This window comes from Mesoplodon mirus, assembly GCF_964341445.2.
Source record: "Mesoplodon mirus genome assembly, chromosome: 4".
Classification (NCBI taxonomy): domain Eukaryota; kingdom Metazoa; phylum Chordata; class Mammalia; order Artiodactyla; family Ziphiidae; genus Mesoplodon; species Mesoplodon mirus.
In genome coordinates, this window is record NC_138979.1 from 100,693,533 (window position 1) to 100,710,974 (window position 17,442).

Here is a 17,442-nt window from a genome sequence, read left to right on the forward strand (position 1 = left end):
AAAAAAAAAAATTTAATTTATTTTCAAACTTTCAGAAAAATTGCAAGTACAGTACAAAGAATATCCACATCCCCCTCACCCAGTGGGTGTTACATTTGATCACATTTGCTCCTTCTGTATGTGTATTGTATGTATATATATAATTGTTTTCTGAGCCTTTTGAGAACAAGTTACATCCATGATACCCCACCACCCCTAAATACTTCAGTGTGTATTTTCCCAAATTAAGGACCCTTTGCTACTCAACTACCATAAAACCCTCCCAGTTAGGAAATCAACATTGATACAACACCATCATTTAGTTCACAGACTCCCACCCCCATCCTGTCCCAACTCACATTTCCCCAACTCTCCCAACAATGCCTCTTCCTCCTTTCTGGCAACTAACTCTCAAAGGAACACACGCTGCCATTGGGGTCATGTCACTTCCGTCTCCTCTGGCCAGAACCTGTCCTCCCTTTTTCCCTGCCTTTCACACCCTCAACAGTTTTACCTCATGTCTGTGACACTTTTAAGGAATACAGACCTTACACTCTGGAGAAATGATCCTTAATCTAAGTTTGGTGTTTCCTCTTGACCACGCTGGAGTTGTGCTTTCTTGTCAGGGATTCCTCAGAAATGATGCTGGACACTTTCTAGGGTAGAGATGGGGCCTGCGTTGTCAATCCTTCCCACCGCTGGTGATGTTAACCTTAGTCACCTGGTGGTGTTGACGTCTGCAGTTTTCTCTCCTGTAAGGTCCTCATTCACCTTTGTAAATGTTGATTAGTACTTCCTGGAGATGTGCTGCCAAATTAATGCCATCAACCTCCAGTTACAGCCCTAGCCTTCACTGACAACTTTACCTCAATAAACCACTACTATGAACGTTGCCAAATGGTGATTTTCTACTTCCAGCATTCCTGCTACGTTTAGTACTTGATATTCTACTGTAAAGAAGATCTTTCCCTCCTCCCTATTTATTTACTCTTTCATTTATTTATTTATTTATATTAGTATGGACTCATGAATTCCTATTCATTTATTCATTCATTATTGTAAGTTACTATCATTATTTTCATGCTTAAATTGATCCAGGTTTGGCCAACGGGAGTTCCATCAAGGGGCTTCTAAGATCTTTTGACATGTCCCCATCATTCTGTAAATATTTTCTTGTTTTCTGGAACAAGATATTCCAGGATCACCTTGTATGTTCCCTGCCCCAGCCCTGGAATCAGCCATTTTTCCAAGGAGTTCTAGCATTTTAGGGAAGGGTGGTATTTGGAAACCAAGATCTGGCTACTAGATGTGCTCACTGCTTCCAGAGTGTCATTGCTTCCAGACTTTTTTCAGTGGACAGAGCTAGGAGGTCTATGTACATAAGTAGGCATGTATGTAGACACATATCCATGAATTTATACCATGACTTCTAAAACCACTACAACACCTCTGGGTTCTTTTGAACTTTGCCTCTTTCCATGTTTCCCTTCTCCAATGGTGAGAAACCTGGCTCTCTAATCCCAAATATATTTAATTATTTGCTCAATGAATTTTCTTATTTGCTGAGTGTAAGCAGCCTCCCAGCCCTGCTGTTTGTCTCCTCACCTCGCTCTTGGGAACCAGTGGGCACAACACCAACATGCTCTGCACAGGGCCTTCCTTTTCCCTTCAGTGTGTGTGTCCCGGGGTGCAGGTGGGCAGCTGCCACACCACCTCATGCAGCTCACCCCTGCCCCCAGCTCACTGCCTTCGTGCCCAGGAGGAAAGAAAATGAACGGGAAGACAAGACTGGGGCCGGGGAGGGGGGGGACAGGGAATGGGATTTAAAAAGAATGGCAGATGTTCTCTCATTTAAAAAATATCCAGCTAACCAACTCCTTTGCCTTTCAGTTGATCCTGAACTTGGGCAGGTAAGGAAGGTGTTTTTTTGTTTGTTTGTTTTTACTGCCAGTTTTCCTTCACTGCATGCAGAACTTCAACAATAGAATTTTATTTCCTGGGAGGCAAAGATTTATTTCTTTTATATTTGGCTATCCCCCCAGAGAGACCTGTTACATTTTCACAAACTGTTTGAAATTCAAACAGTGTAAAATTTCTTTGTTCTGCTGCTGGCTGTAGTTCACTTCCTCATCTTGGAAAGCACTATCTATCCTTATCAAACTACTAGCCAGATGGTGTCCTAATGACCTGGGAGAGCCCTTGGGGAAATATCTTGAAGTGAGAAAACTGTTGAAATTACTTTGCTGTGGCATCATACTCCTCTGAGGGATATTCTTTTGAGCCCAGATTGTATCAAAGAGTTTGGTGTTCTACCTCTTGAGAAGAGTATAAAGGAGGAGGGCATTTAAAAATCAGCCCAGGGGGCTTCCCTGGTGGCGCAGTGGTTGAGAGTCCGCCTGCCGATGCAGGGGACACGGGTTCGTGCCCCAGTCTGGGAAGATCCCACATGCTGCGGAGTGGCTGGGCCCGTGAGCCATGGCCGCTGAGCCTGCACATCCGGAGCCTGTGCTCCGCAAAGGGAGAGGCCACAACAGTGAGAGGCCCGCGTACCACACACACACACAAAAAATCAGCCCAGGGACTTCCCTTGTGGTGCAGTGGTTAAGAATCCGCCTGCCAATGCAGGGGACACGGGTTTGAGCCCTGGTCCAGGAAGATCCCACATGCTGTGGAGCAACTAAGTCCGTGTGCCACAACTACTGAGCCTGCGCTCTGGAGCCCATGAGCCACAACTACTGAGCCCACGTGCCACAGCTACTGAGCCCACATGCCATAACTACTGAGCCCATGTGCTACAGCTACTGAAGCCTGGGCACCTAGAGCCCGAGCTCCGCAACAAGAGAAGCCACTGCGATGAGAAGCCTGTGCACCACAACAAAGGGTAGCCCCCGCTCGCTGCAACTGGAGAAAGCGCGCGCAGCAACAAAGACCCGGCACAGCCAAAAATTAATTAATTAATTAATTAATTTTTAAAAAATCAGTCCATAGTGCTGCCTCTTTAGCCATACATTTTTTAAAGTGCTTGAGCTGAAGTGCCACCCCTTACAGAAAGGATTGGGTTGGTCCAAAGGCCAAATGGGAGTTGGGAAACAAGAGAAGGCAGGGGAGAGGCGTAGAGGGTGGGCGTGGGCAAACAGCAGATGGTCTGGGACTGAATCTGGAGGCGAGGCTGGGCGCAACTGGAGGTAATGAGTACTGAGGTCACCAGCCAAGGCTGTGAATGAGGAGGAAGCCTAAGTCACAGGGCCATTATGCCCTGTAAAAGGACCCCCAGATCTCTACACACACAGCATTCAGTCTCTGTTTACTGCTTGCAAGCCAGTCCTTGCAAGCTAGCAGTGGAGTACAGTGTCAGAGGTCCACAGAGGCCAGAGGTGCTCCTGGTGCTGGGCCTCTCAACAGCACCCCCCACCCGGATCTGCCTCACATCCTCTCTGCCAGAACAGCGCTGCCCTTGCCTCTCCAAGTCAGCGGGGGACGGTGGAGGCAGCCAGGGAGTCTTAGATGAGTCATCCTCCCTCGTGAAGGAGGGTGGCTCTCAGCCCTCACTGGCTTTTTTTTTTTTTTTTTTTTTTGGCTGCGTTGGGTCTTTGTTGCTGCGTGCGGGCTTTCTCTAGTTGCGGTTAGCGGGGGCTACTCTTCGTTGCGGTGCGCGGGCTTCTCATTGCAGTGGCTTCTCTTATTGCGGAGCTCGGGCTCTAGGTGCCCAGGCTTCAGTAGCTGTAGCACGCGGTCTCAGCAGTTGTGGCACGAAGGCTCAATAGTTGTGGTTTGCCGGCTCTAGAGCGCAGGCTCAGTAGTTGTGGCACACGGGCTTAGTTGCCCCACGGCATGTGGGATCTTCCCGGACCAGGGCTCGAACCCATATCCCCTGTATTGGCAGGCAGATTCTTAACCACTGCACCACCAGGGAAGTCCTCACTGGCTCTTTTTAATCCGAGCCCATCATTATTGCTAGAAGAAATGCCTCCAGATTTTTAGTTTATAGATGATTCCAACCTTAGTTTTCAGTAGTGATAAATTATTTCCTCCCGTCTCCCTGCTCTATTGATTATTTCAGTGGACTTGGGGGAGGCAGATGCTAGGCTTCCATACTCTACCATCCTGCTCGGAAGAGTCATACATAAGGAGCAGGCAGAAGAGACTTAGAAGGAGCCATCGGAGAAGTAGGAGGAGAACCAGAAGAGGTCAATACCACAGAGGTCACAGGAAGATGAATGGTCAGCGGTTCCAAATACAGGAGTAAAGAATAGACCAAATTTGGCAATTAGGAGGTGACTGGAGAGCGTTGAAAGCACTGTTTCAAAGGAGTTACTGGGGTGTCAACTGAGCTTCATATGTAGAAATGGAAAACAGCAAGTGTGAGAACCTTTAAACTACGTCGGGGGCTTCCCTGGTGGCGCAGTGGTTGAGAGTCCGCCTGCCGATGCAGGGGACACGGGTTCATGCCCCGGTCCGGGAGGATCCCACATGCCGTGGAGCGGCTGGGCCCGTGAGCCATGGCCGCTGAGCCTGCGCGTCCAGAGCCTGTGCTCCGCAACGGGAGAGGCCACAACAGTGAGAGGCCCGCGTACCGCCAAAAAAAAAAAAAAAAAAAAGACGTTCAGCAATAAACAGACAAGGAGAGTGACAGGATACAGGTTGAGAGGGAGTAAGGTGAGGAGAGAAGGTTTTGTGGGGTAGAGGAACCTTGGCGCAGGGGAGGTGAGTGGCTCCCTGTCCCCAGGTCCCCCCTGCTGCACAGTTTGCTTCATTCCCACTGCTGGGCTCAGAGTATGACGTGGGAAGGCAAGTGTGCCCGGGAGAGATCACCCTGACATCCACTCCAGCCTCTGTAACTTCCAAATGTGACCTAGACCACACTGCTTCTTGCAAATCATGGCCAGCAGTACAACTGAGGACCTGAAGAGCTGACTAAGTTCTGCTCTTACAGAAATCCTAGCAACAGCAACAATGAACTAACACGCTGAATACATACAGTAGACCCCATGATTCCAGGTTTTACATAGCTCGTCTGATCCTCACAATCACTCCCTCATGTGTCAATATTAGGGCTCATATTTTGTAATGAGAAATCTGAGGTTCGGGAGGTTAAATTAGTTTCCAAAGTCATAGGGTTGGTAAGTAAGAAAGCAGAGGTTCAAAATCAGATCTTTCTGATTCTCCTTGGGCACCTGAGGCCAAAATACAAGCCATGAGCAACATGAGACCTGAGGACAGACCACAGGTAGCCTAGGTTCATGGAGAGTATTGAGTTATAGGACCAAAGAGAGAAAAGTTAGGGCCAAGTGGGTTTGCCTGATAAAATACAGGATTCCCAGTTAAATTTGAATTTCAGATGAACAGCAAAATATTTACTAGCATAAGTACATCCCAAATATTGCATGTGACATACTTTTACCAAAAAAAATTGGTTGTTTATCTACAATTCAAAATTAACTGGGCTCCATGTATTTTTATTTGCTAAATCTGGCAACCATATGGCCAGATTATGGAAGGTTTTCATATATACTAAGGAACTGAGACTTTATTCCATAGCTAATAAGGATCCACGGAAGATTTTGGCACAAAGGAGTGACACTGGTGAAGTGGTATCTGAGACCAGCCAGAAGACAATGGCAATTGTCCAGGTAGGGAATTCTGAAGTATAAGACAAGGATGATAGAAGAAGGAAAGAAAAAGGGCAGGATCTTGTGGCTGGTTAAAAATAGGCAGATAAAGAATGAGGAGAAATCCAGTATGACAGGTTTTCAGCCTGGCTGGCTGGAAGAATGACAGAGCTACTAATGAAAAGACAGGTCTGGGGGAGTAATTGCTTTGGAAAGAAAAATAGACTTTGAGATGACACTTGTATTTCTAAGTGAATTTTAAAACAGGAAAAATAAGTTACCTCTTCTTCAGCACCTCCTCCCAGGTTCTGCACAGATGGGATGTTACTCATCCTCACAGCCACCCTGCCTGTACGTATTATTACCGCAGTTTTCTAATGAGCAAAATCGACGTCACCAGTAGGTGGCAGAGCCAGGTTTTAAAGTCCCAGGCTACCTGACTAAAGTCTGGTCTTATTTCCTCTACTCCACACTGCCTGGGATTAGAGAAATAGAAGCAGAACTTCAGAGTAGTTGTGTCTTGAGTTCTCTTGCTCCATCTACCTTGTTTAGAGACTTGGCTATCTAATGCCTCTATTGATGCATGAGGCTTACCAAAGTGGTCCTGTAAACTGCCAACTTCTGAATACATTCAGAGGTCAGTTAAGACACCCGTCTATAGAATGATGGAATTAATGAAATGTTACAGGTTTAAACACAGTTTAGGTGGGGATTCACTCTTGGTTTATTTTCCTACAACCTTCATTTTCCACTCCCAGTGCCCTCTGTGAGAATGTCCTTCCTCTAGATGCAGTAGCCACTGAAGGTAATTACTTAGACTTGTGATGATGGTCTTCTGGAGCCTTTGGGGTCCCAAGGCTATACAGAGGCAGAGGGGGAAAGGAAAGAAAGAATGACATGTTCTCCAGCTCTATGGCTACATTTCCCCCTGAGTTTTGGAATATAGTGAATAATCCCAGAGTCTCTTAAAGTTTTTCATGAATATGGAGCTTTTTCTCTTTCTAAAACTAAACCTTTCTAAAGAAGCTCAAAACTAGATCATTGGTTCTAGCTGATACATACACTCCATCTATTGCCTCGTTATCTCATTTTTCTCTTACTCTCCATCCCTGGCACACCTGCCCCAAACTCCTACCAAAACAGTGAAAGTCCTCATGCATATCAGTTGATGCATGAGGCTTACCAAAGTGGTCCTGTAAACTGCCAATTTCTGAATACATTCAGAGGTCAGTTAAGACATCCGTCTATAGAATGATGGAATTAATGAAATGTTACAGGTTTAAACACAGTTTAGTTGGGGATTCACTCCTGAGTTATTTTCCTACAACCTTCATTTTCCAAGAGAAAATGACATCAGAGATTATCTTGATCTTTTATTCTACCTAGAACTAAAGTCTTTTCAAATTTGGCTCTGCATGACTTTTGTCAAGTTCCTTCCTATATTATTCTGATCCTCACATATTCTCAGGTCCTATAATTCTTTTAGAATGTAGGCGAATTCCTTCTGGAGCAGGACCTGTACTTCCCTGGTTAGGGTGTGCAGAGCTCTGACACTGGTTATCAGACTGGAAGCAAATAAGGGCAATGGAGGAAAACAAGAGTCATCTTGCAATGAATCTATTAATATTTCATTCATGTACAGTCTCCGGGTAAAGGGAGACTGTTTTCTTCAGTCAAGAGGAAATGGACTGCTTCTTCAGGCCCAGAAGATTTAGGGACAATTGGGAGGTCAAGGTTCTGAGGATCCATCCACCCAAATATTTCTTGTCCAGGTCTTAAGGTCTCACATTTTTCCTATCTGGAAAAGTCTTTGATCTGTTGAAGCTATGCAGTCAATCTCTTTTGCAGCTCTGCCACTCTGGATCTTGAACTGAATTTTCTACAGTGCCTCACTTGCTCTGCAAGAGATCAGTCTCCTTTATGGCTGCCAGAGAAGTCCTCTGGCTTCCACAGTGTTCCTACATCGGCAATTAGCTGCTTCAAACTATTGTTTTCTTTTTGCAAGGCTTCCAGTGCTGTCAAAAGCAGCCAGTCTCAGGAGTTTGGGGTTGGTAGATGCAAACTATTACATTTAGAATGGATAAACAACAAGGTCCTACTGTATAGCACAGGGAACTATATCCAATCTCCTGGGATAAACCATAGTGGAAAAGAGTATATATATATAAAAAGAATGTCTCTATGTGTATAACTGAGTCACTTTGCTGTACAGCAGAGACTGGCACAACGTGGTAAATCAACTATACTTCAAAAAAAAAGGAGCCAATCTCTTCCCCAATCCTTATCATTATCGTTTCTCCCATACCAGTCAAGTACAGCATCCACTTGGTATCCCAGTGCTTTATCTTCCACCTGCACCTCATCCCATTTAACTACAGATGAAAGATTTAGTAACTGTGATGCCATGCTACCTCATAGCAGGAATTATTATCCTACTTACTATCAGGAAAACCATTCCTATTGCCTTCAGATAGGCGGGCTATTCAACTCCAAAATCTCATTTTGACGGTCTGTTCTTAAAGACCACTCCTAGTACCAGTGCTTTTTTTTTTTTTTTTTTTTTTTTGTGGTACGCGGGCCTCTCACTGTTGTGGCCTCTCCCGTTGCGGAACACAGGCTCCAGACGCACAGGCTCAGCGGCCATGGCTCACGGGCCCAGCCGCTCCACGGCATGTGGGATCTTCCTGGACCGGGGCACGAACCCGTGTCCCCTGCATCGGCAGGTGGACTCTCAACCACTGTGCCACCAGGGAAGCCCGTACCGGTGCTTTTTAATAGAGAGTCTAAGAAAACAAAACTTGAAGCAGAAGATAATATACTAATGCTTTGCTGATGGGTGAAATTCCAGGGAAGAAAGTGTGAGAGAAAAAGGAAGTGAGGTAGGGAAAAAGTAAAAACAAACATAACGGATGTGCTACCAAGATGGCCATAGCTTAATTGCAAACAAAGCTGGCTGCTTGATCATCCAGGGCATCTCCAGGAAGTACTTATGAAGCTACTACTTCTCAGAACCGCCCTTCACACAGGAGAAAGAGTGAGCAATGCTGGCTTCTTTCTGTCTCCTGTCTCTCATGGGTTAAGTTTTATCTACCCCCAGACATAACTCTGCTACACTTCTGGATTGTTTTACCCAGCCCTACCCCTCCCCACCCAGGTAGCTTCTTGGGAAGCTAAAGCCTCAGCAGTTCATTCTGGCCAATTTTCAGGTGCTTCAGTTCTTCCTCCCAGTCAGTACTACCTGTGGAGGACCCTCAGTTGTGGGGGCCAGATAGCACCAGGGGCTATAACTTCACGACTACAGGATACCTCATAGTGTTTTTGTGAGGACTCGGTCAAGTAATACCCAGTGCCTGGCATTTAGTATGCACTCAGCAAATGTTAGCTATTATTTAATAGTAATTAAGTGAAAATTTTGTGTGTGATTGTTATGTGATATGACTGTTATGAGCATCCTCCTCCCCCCTCCCCCACCAAGCCTTTGTTAGGCACCACTGGACCCAATCATCACTCTGATACAGAGCCAAACTCGTCTGAGTGGTTCAGCAATGCCATAGGCAGTGGTCCACAACAGCGGGGGATAGCCAAGCAGCCAAATGGATTTGCAACAAATTCACAAGAGTGGTGGCCACTGGCCAGGCAGCATACAGCTGTGCGATGGAGCTGAGTATCTTCCCTTTATAAAATATGACTAGTGATACTGCCTTTCATTGTTTAGCCACCTTAAAAAATTCTTTTAAACATTTAACTTGTCTCTGAAATCCACTGAGGAAGTAAATTGGTATTGTTTTTTGTTCTATAAATCATAGCCATGTAGCTGAAGGATAATTTGCCCTTTCACAGAGTCATAGATTTGCTTCTGAAACCATGAACACAGGAGCCAAACACCTGAGGGATAATATTTTCTTTGGGAAATTTCCTACATCATCCTCTGAGTTTGGTTAATCACAAATAAGTATCCTTCACTTAATGAATAATTCAAACCTTAGTCTTGTCACCATGGAAAAGAGGGCTCCCTCCTCCATTTTTTTCTGTATGAGACACTCAGTGCCACAGACATAATGTGTACTTCCCTTGAGGGAACAACAGCTCTTGACAAGTGGAAATATGGTTTCAGCAAAGAAATTGCTGCTCTATGTGTTAAAAATGGCTTCAATATTCTGTTTTGATTCTTGCTTAAAATATACAGAAAGGATTTTTATAGTCAAGGTAAATCTATGTGATAAATGTGATAGACATGAGCCTTGAAACTGAAAAGTGCATTTGGGGTTTTCAAAAAATATGCTTTTCTTTTCTGGATATAAGAGTTGAGTTTTTAAAAATAAAAACTGGTAAAAGTTATTATCTAATGAAAAATGTAAGCCGTTAACAGGGGTGGTTTCTAATAAATTTCCTAAATCATGTTTTTCTTGTTGATGACAAGTGTTTGTCATGAGTATCTGGTATTTGTTTGAAACCCTTTGATGACCTAGTCGCCCCTGTTTCCAGATCTACATCACCTCCATTCCCTGAGAAAAGATTTGGCTCCATCAAGTCTGATCTTTGGTCTTGTGACTTAAACGTGGCATGGGGTTCCTGTTGGAGTGCCTCAGGCCACCCTCAGCAACTACCAGCCAGACCTAACCCAGCCCTTTGTCCCATCTTTCTGAGACTACCTTTGGCCCCAGGGGAGGAGTTGGGACATGCACAGGACATGAAGCCAGGTGCCATCGAAGTTGCAGAGAAATATAAGAAATATTTGGTAGAGTTATGCAGAAAGTATTGAACTTTAAGTTGAAAGATATGAAAAAGAAAGCAAACCAAAGAATCAAGGAGAGAACATTCCTTAAGCATTTCTGTGTTCCAAGCACTTTAGAGTTAAAAAATTTAACCTCCACAACAACCCTTTAATGAAGCCATTATTATCTTCATTAGTGTAACTGTGAGAATAGAGGCTCTCGGAGGTTAGGTACTTTTTCAAAGTCACTGAGGTGTAGATTTCTTAGGGAAAGTCGGTAGATCTCTGTGGTGATTGTGTACATGGATGGGTAGCATGAGATAGTGGTAAGAAAGAGACTGGATGAACTACTACTCAGCTATAAAAAAAAAAAAGAATGAAATTTTGCCATGTGCAACAACATGGCTGGACCTGGAGGGTATCATGCTTAGTGAAATAAGTCAGACACAGAAAGACAAATACTGTATATTATCACTTACATATGGAATCTAAAAAATAAAACAAACTAGTGAATATAACAAGAAGAAAAAGACTCACAGATACAGAGAATAAACTTGTGGGGGAGAGAGAGGGGGAGAGGCAAGATAGGGATAGGGGATTAGGAGGTACAAACTATTATGTATAAAGTGAATAAGCTACAAGGATGTATTGTACAGCACAAGGAATATAGCCAATATTTTATAATAACTATAAATGGAGTATAAAGTATAAAAATTTTGAATCACTATGTTGTACACTTGAAACTAATATAATATTGTAAATCAACTATATCTCAATTTTTTAAAAAAGAGAAGAAAAAATAAAAGAAAGAGATTGGAAAGCTAGATTTCACCCATATAGTGAAAAGCCTTATTAAACTATACCCTTTTCACTATACCACGCTGGCTTAGGTCCTTGCTAGCTTTGTAACCAAGGGCAGGTGTACTTAAACTCTCTGTGCATGAATTGCCTTGTTTTTAAAACAGAGGGGAGAAAAGTGATGACATCATACATACCACAAATGGTTTTGTTAGTTTCAATGAACTCATGTTAAAAAAAAAAATTCATACATAGAAAAATGCCATACAAACTCAACTCATTTCTCATCATTTCAAGTTGCAAAATTTTACAATCCAGCTGGGAGGACATGACATAAACATAACTTACAGAGAATAACCACAGCAGTGTAACTCAAGGTTTAGCTGTCTTGATATCTCAAAAGTCCTCCTGCCTACTGGAGAATTCCCCATCCTTTACAATTTAATGGAAATGGTCTTGAGTCCCCGTCCTATATAAAATGAGAAAAACCAGCATTGTTCCCAATGTTTCTGAGGTTTCTTGGACACCTTACCTTTCTCCTTATAATTTATGGCTCTATTTTACTCCTGTTGACTGGAGTTCCCATACCATACTATCTGTACTGGATACCATCTGGATTCTTGAATTCATCAAAATACCATTGGCACCAGATCATATAGAGAGCAGACTTTTACTGAGGATTTGAGGGCAAAGTTGGTGGGGTTAAATATTAAGTATCCCTATTCTTAAATGCTCTTTACCCATTTCTGCCTGAAAAGTCCTCACTGGCCATCTATTCACAAACTAGCCCAGCATCATTTTGTTCTATTTTTTCTTTCTTTTGCCTTCCCATTTTCTACCTGCTACCCATACCCTCCCCAAACCTATTATATATATGTAGTAATAATAACTAATACTGATTATAAAAGCTTACTTTGTACTAGGCCGTATGTTCTATCATATAGCAGACATTTTCTCTCACTTTGCTTTGCTCCCAGGTGTCTAGGCCAAAACCCTTGGAGTTTCCTCTTTTTTGTTTCTCAACAATATTAAATGCATTTTTTGCTTGCAGGTTTGTTTTGTTTTGCTGGGCACAGTGCTAGCTCCTAGAGCTTTGGTAATAAATAAAACAGACTTTGTTTCTGCCCTCATGGAGCTCCATATTCAAAGACCTGATAAAAGTAACTTGTTAAATAAAGACAATTCTATCTGAGGTACTTGCCAGTTTTTATAACAATCATTTTTCTACTTACTGCAATAGAAGACAACAATAAGACAAACTGCAAAATAAGACAAAAATACAAAAGATGCCACACAGCAGGACATGATTGGCACACAAGTCGTTCAGAAATAATAAATACTTTAGAAGCTGATGAGATCACTTGGGTTAAACTGGTTGGCCTTGAGGCACTGGTTTAGAGAAGGAAAGAAGGCAGGGAGGGCTGGGATAGAATGAGAACAGACAGAGTGGTTAAGAGGCTTTTGGAGTTAGACACTCCCTGGGCTCAAATCATGGTTCTGTCACTTACTATGTGACCCTAGGGAGCAACTTAATCTCTCTAAGCCTATCTTTCCTCCTTTGGAAAACTGGGATAATAATAGTACCTTTCTTAAAGGATTGTTGTACAGATTAAATTGGGGCAGGGGACATGCACATCTCATTAAGCAATGCAAGGAACTTGATAATTGCCAAGCAAATGTTTATGTATGAAGGAACAAATGCTCTCTATTTAAGATCCTTACACCTTGGGACTTCCCTGGTGGTCCAGTAGTTAAGACTCCATGCTCCTAATGCAGGGGGACCAGGTTGGATCACCAGTCGGGGAATTAAGACCCTGCATGCCGCACAACACAGCCCAAAGGGAAAAAACAAAATCCATACACTTTAACTACTTGTGAAAAGAATAGCTTTGGCACACCTTACCATTTACATAATGTACTTTTTTTCATATATATTATTAATTCAAATTTTCTAGCAACTTAAAAGGTAGATATTATTATCATCACCTTCATTATTATAATTATCAGCAGAAGTGGAAATTGAGCTTTCGAATTATTCAGAACTTTCACGTGGCTTGAAAGGGACTCAGGACAGGACTTTGAATCCAGATCTTCTGGCTCCTAATCTTTTTTTTTCTTTTTTTGCGGTACGCGGGCCTCTCACTGTTGTGGCCTCTCCCGTTGTGGAGCACAGGCTCCGGACGTGCAGGCCCAGCAGCCATGGCTCACGGGCCCAGCCGCTCCGCGGCATGTGGGATCTTCCCAGACCGGGGCACGAACCCGTGTCCCCTGCATCGGCAGGCGGACTCTCAACCACTGCGCCACCAGGGAAGCCCTCCTAATCTTTTTATTCCTATCTTGAAAGTCAATTATTCCCACAGATGGGATAACCTTTTAAATGTCTGACAACCAATAGCTTAGCCAAAGAATTTCACCAAGAGTAGTTCAGGTATCTAAAGGACAGTCAGCAGTGGGAGTCAAACACAAACTGTTTACATGTACCGGTCTAGAAAGATGTCCACACACATAAGCAAAAATTGCAGGTTGTGGAATAATATACACAAAAGAGGCTTTATGGTGTAATGTTTGCAAGAACAGACTCTACCCATTCAGTGATCCAGTCGGCCACTCTCCTTTCTTCATTTCCACAGTCTCCCTTCCGTTAGGGGAAACACTGACTGAAACTGCCCGCCCTGGCCAGGTAAAGACAGTAACAATCTGCATGAGTTATTTTACGACAGGAGATCCTGGTAAGAACCACGGAACTAACAAGCCACCACCAACCAGAAGAATACGGGAAAGGTCAAAAGGAGAGAGGAGACGCCAGTCCACAGGTCCTACCAACCTCCCAGAATCCTCGCCGGAATCCATCATGGCTGAGCGGTTGTGCGCCACCAGGAAGGACCCTGAGTCAGAATGATTGGCCAGAGACAACCCGGAAACGAATCCCATCACCATAAAACCCGAGACTGCGAGCCACGTGGCAGAGCGGTCCTTCCTGGGTTCCCTTACCCTCCTGCTCTCCACCTGGGTGCCCCTTCCCAATAAAGTCTCTCGCTTTGTCAGCACGTGTGTCTCCTCCGACAATTCATTTCCGAGTGTTAGACAAGAGCCCACTCTCGGGCCCTGGAAGGGGTCCCCCTTCCTGCAACATTTCCCACTACGGCTCCCACATCCCAACACAGCCCCCTTCCTAGTCCTCCAGTCTTTTCTCTTGGCCGCTCTTCCTCAGGCTCCCCTCTTCTCTCTGCCTAAGACTCCTTTATCAGGGATGGAAACAGGGAGACTTGTTTGTGGCAGTCAAGTGCATGCACCATGGAGTCTCCAAGAGCTGGGAATCTGCATGTTTGCCCCGCCCACAGGACGGAGCCCAAGGGCCATTGGTCCCCGTCTTGCGCCTCCCCTCCGGGTTGACCGGGCACTTCGAACTCAACCCAGGCCCGCCCAGCCCACTTCCACCCTGGTCTCTGCTGTGCTCACCTGCGAGTGCCTCTTGGCCCCACGAAGCAGCATTGTGTTTGCCCATATCACGCTCAGCTTTTCCTGTTCGTTCCTCCCGCTTGTGAGGCTGTTCTGCTGGTGATGGTGTTGTCACGCTTCCGGCTGTTACAGGGCGGCCCTCTAAGTGTGAGAATTTAGACCAGATTTGCTTGAAATAGGAGACAGAGTTAGAAAACCAGTCAATTCCCCTGAATGGAGATAAGAAGATTCCTCCGCCCCATACCCTTCCTCGTGTGAACTAAATTTCATACATAACTCAATAAATTGATGGTTGTGAACTCAGCTCCTTAAATGGTAATAATAGTATCTAACTCTTAAATTGGGCTTACAGTGAGCGGACACTCTTGATCCCTTTACAACCTCACAACCGTTAACTATAAGGTAGGTCCCATTAACCCCATTTTACAGACAAGGATGCCAAGGCACAGGGACTTAAGGACCTTGCCCATGATCCTCTGGGATAAGTGGCAGAGCTCAAAGCAGAACCCAAGTAATCTGGCCTACTGTCCAGTACCACCCACCACTGCATTCAGCTGCCTCTCAGAAAGAAACTAGGCTAGGGTGAAAATCGGTGTGCAGGACAAGCAGCATGCTTCTTTATTGAGGCTTCGTTTTCTTTTACCTCAAGTTTGGAAAATAAGGGAGAGAAGTTGGGACAGGAGACTGGAAGGAAGACCAAGAGGTTCTTTTTTTAATAAAGTTATTTATTTATTTATTTATTTATTTATTTATTTATTTATTTATTTATTTTTATACAGCAGGTTCTTATTAATTATCCATAAGATAACTATATGGATAGTCAATCCCAATCTCCTAATTCATCACACCACCACCCCCTCGCCACTTAAAGTTATATATTTATTTAATAAACTTTAATAAAGTTTAATAAACTTTATTTAAAGGTATTTATTTATTTATTTATTAAAGTATGAAGATATTTATTTATTTATCTTTGGCTGTGTTGGGTCCTCATTGCTGTGCACAGCTTTCTCTAGTTGTGGCAAGCAGGGGCTACTCTTCTCTGTGGTGCGCGGGCTTCTCATTGCAGTGGCTTCTCTTGTTGCAGAGCACAGGCTCTAGGTGCACAGGCTTCAGTAGTTGTGGCACATGGGCTGCAGTAGTTGTGGCTCACGGGCTCTAGAGCGCAGGCTCAGTAGTTGTGGCACACGGGCTTGGTTGCTCTGCGGCATGTGGGATTTTCCCAGACCAGGGATCAAACCCGTGTCCCCTGCATTGGCAGGCAGATTCTTAACCACTGCACCACCAGGGAAGCCCAGACCAAGAGGTTCTGAGCTCAGATAATTGTGAAATGGAAGAAGGTAGATTAGCTAAGGGAACATACAAATAGTCTCTATATATAAAATTATATATATATTTATTTATATATATAAATTTTACACATATATAAAATTTACTGAGGTGAAATTCACATAACATAAAACTAACCATTTGAAAGTGAACAAATCAGTGACATTTAGTACATTCACAATGTTGTGTAACCACCATTTCTATCTAGTTCCAAAACATTTCCATCATCCCACAGTAAAACTGCATATTCATTAAGTAGTAATTCCCTATTCCCCCTCCGCCCCACCCTTGGCAACCACCAATCTGTATTCTGTCTCTATGGATTTATCGATGCTGAAAATTTCATATAAAGGGAATCATACAAAATAGAATCATACAATAATAAGCCTTCGTGTCTGGCTTTTTGACTTAGCATAATGTTTTCTAGGTTCTTCTGTGTAGGATATATCAGTACTTCATGCTTTTTATGGCTGAATAGAATTCCATTGTATGTACATAACACAGTTTGTTTATCCATTCAGCCGTTGATGAACATTTGGACTGTTTCCACCTTCTGACTATCGTGAATAATGCTGCCATGGTCATGCGTGTACATGTACTTGTTGGCGTACCTGTTTTCAGTTCTTTTGGGTATACCAAGGAATAGAACTGTGGGGCCAGGGGGTAGTTTTAACTTTTTGAGGAACTCCTACATCCTTTTGAAACTCTTCCTTAAGGCTATAATATTATTAATACTATAAATAATATTAGATATAAGAAATATGTTAAATATTTTCAATCAGAGTATCTCAGCCTTAGCACCGCTGACATTTGGGGCAGAGAATTCTTTGTTGTGGAGGCTAACTCGTGCACTGTAGAATGTTTAGCAGCAGTTCTGGCCTCTACTCCGTCGAAGATGTCAGTAGCATTCCCCCAGTTGTGACAACTAATTATATCTCAAGACATTGCCAAATGTCCTCTGGGAGGAAAAACTGTCCCCCCTCCCTGCCGAAAATCACTTTTTTAAAAGACTCATTGTAAACTTGAAGCAAATATGGCACTAAAGCAGAATACTAAAATGAAGTAAGGGCCTCTAAGAAACGGATATTCCTTATAAGTTTGCATATAGGAAAAACTGTTTACTGTGTAATGATGTTAAAGAGTTTTCAGGTTTATGAATGTGTGGCAACCAGAAAAATCTTATCCTTAAATATTCATGGAAGGGCTTCCCTGGTGGCGCAGTGGTTGAGAGTCCGCCTGCCGATGCAGGGGACATGGGTTCGTCCCCAGTCCGGGAAGATCCCACATGCCATGGAGCAGCTGGGCCTGTGAGCCATGGCCGCTGAGCCTGTGCGTCCGGAGCCTGTGCTCCGCAATGGGAGAGGCCACAACAGTGAGAGGCCCGCGTACCACAAAAAAAAAAAAAAAAAAAATTCATGGAACTTTCATATGTACCTTTAGTACCATAAACCCAGCTCATCCACAGAACTCCAAGAAATACAGCTTTTCACCTCAGTACACATTACATACCAAATCACATTTATAGCACATCCACATAATTTTTTTAAAATTTTG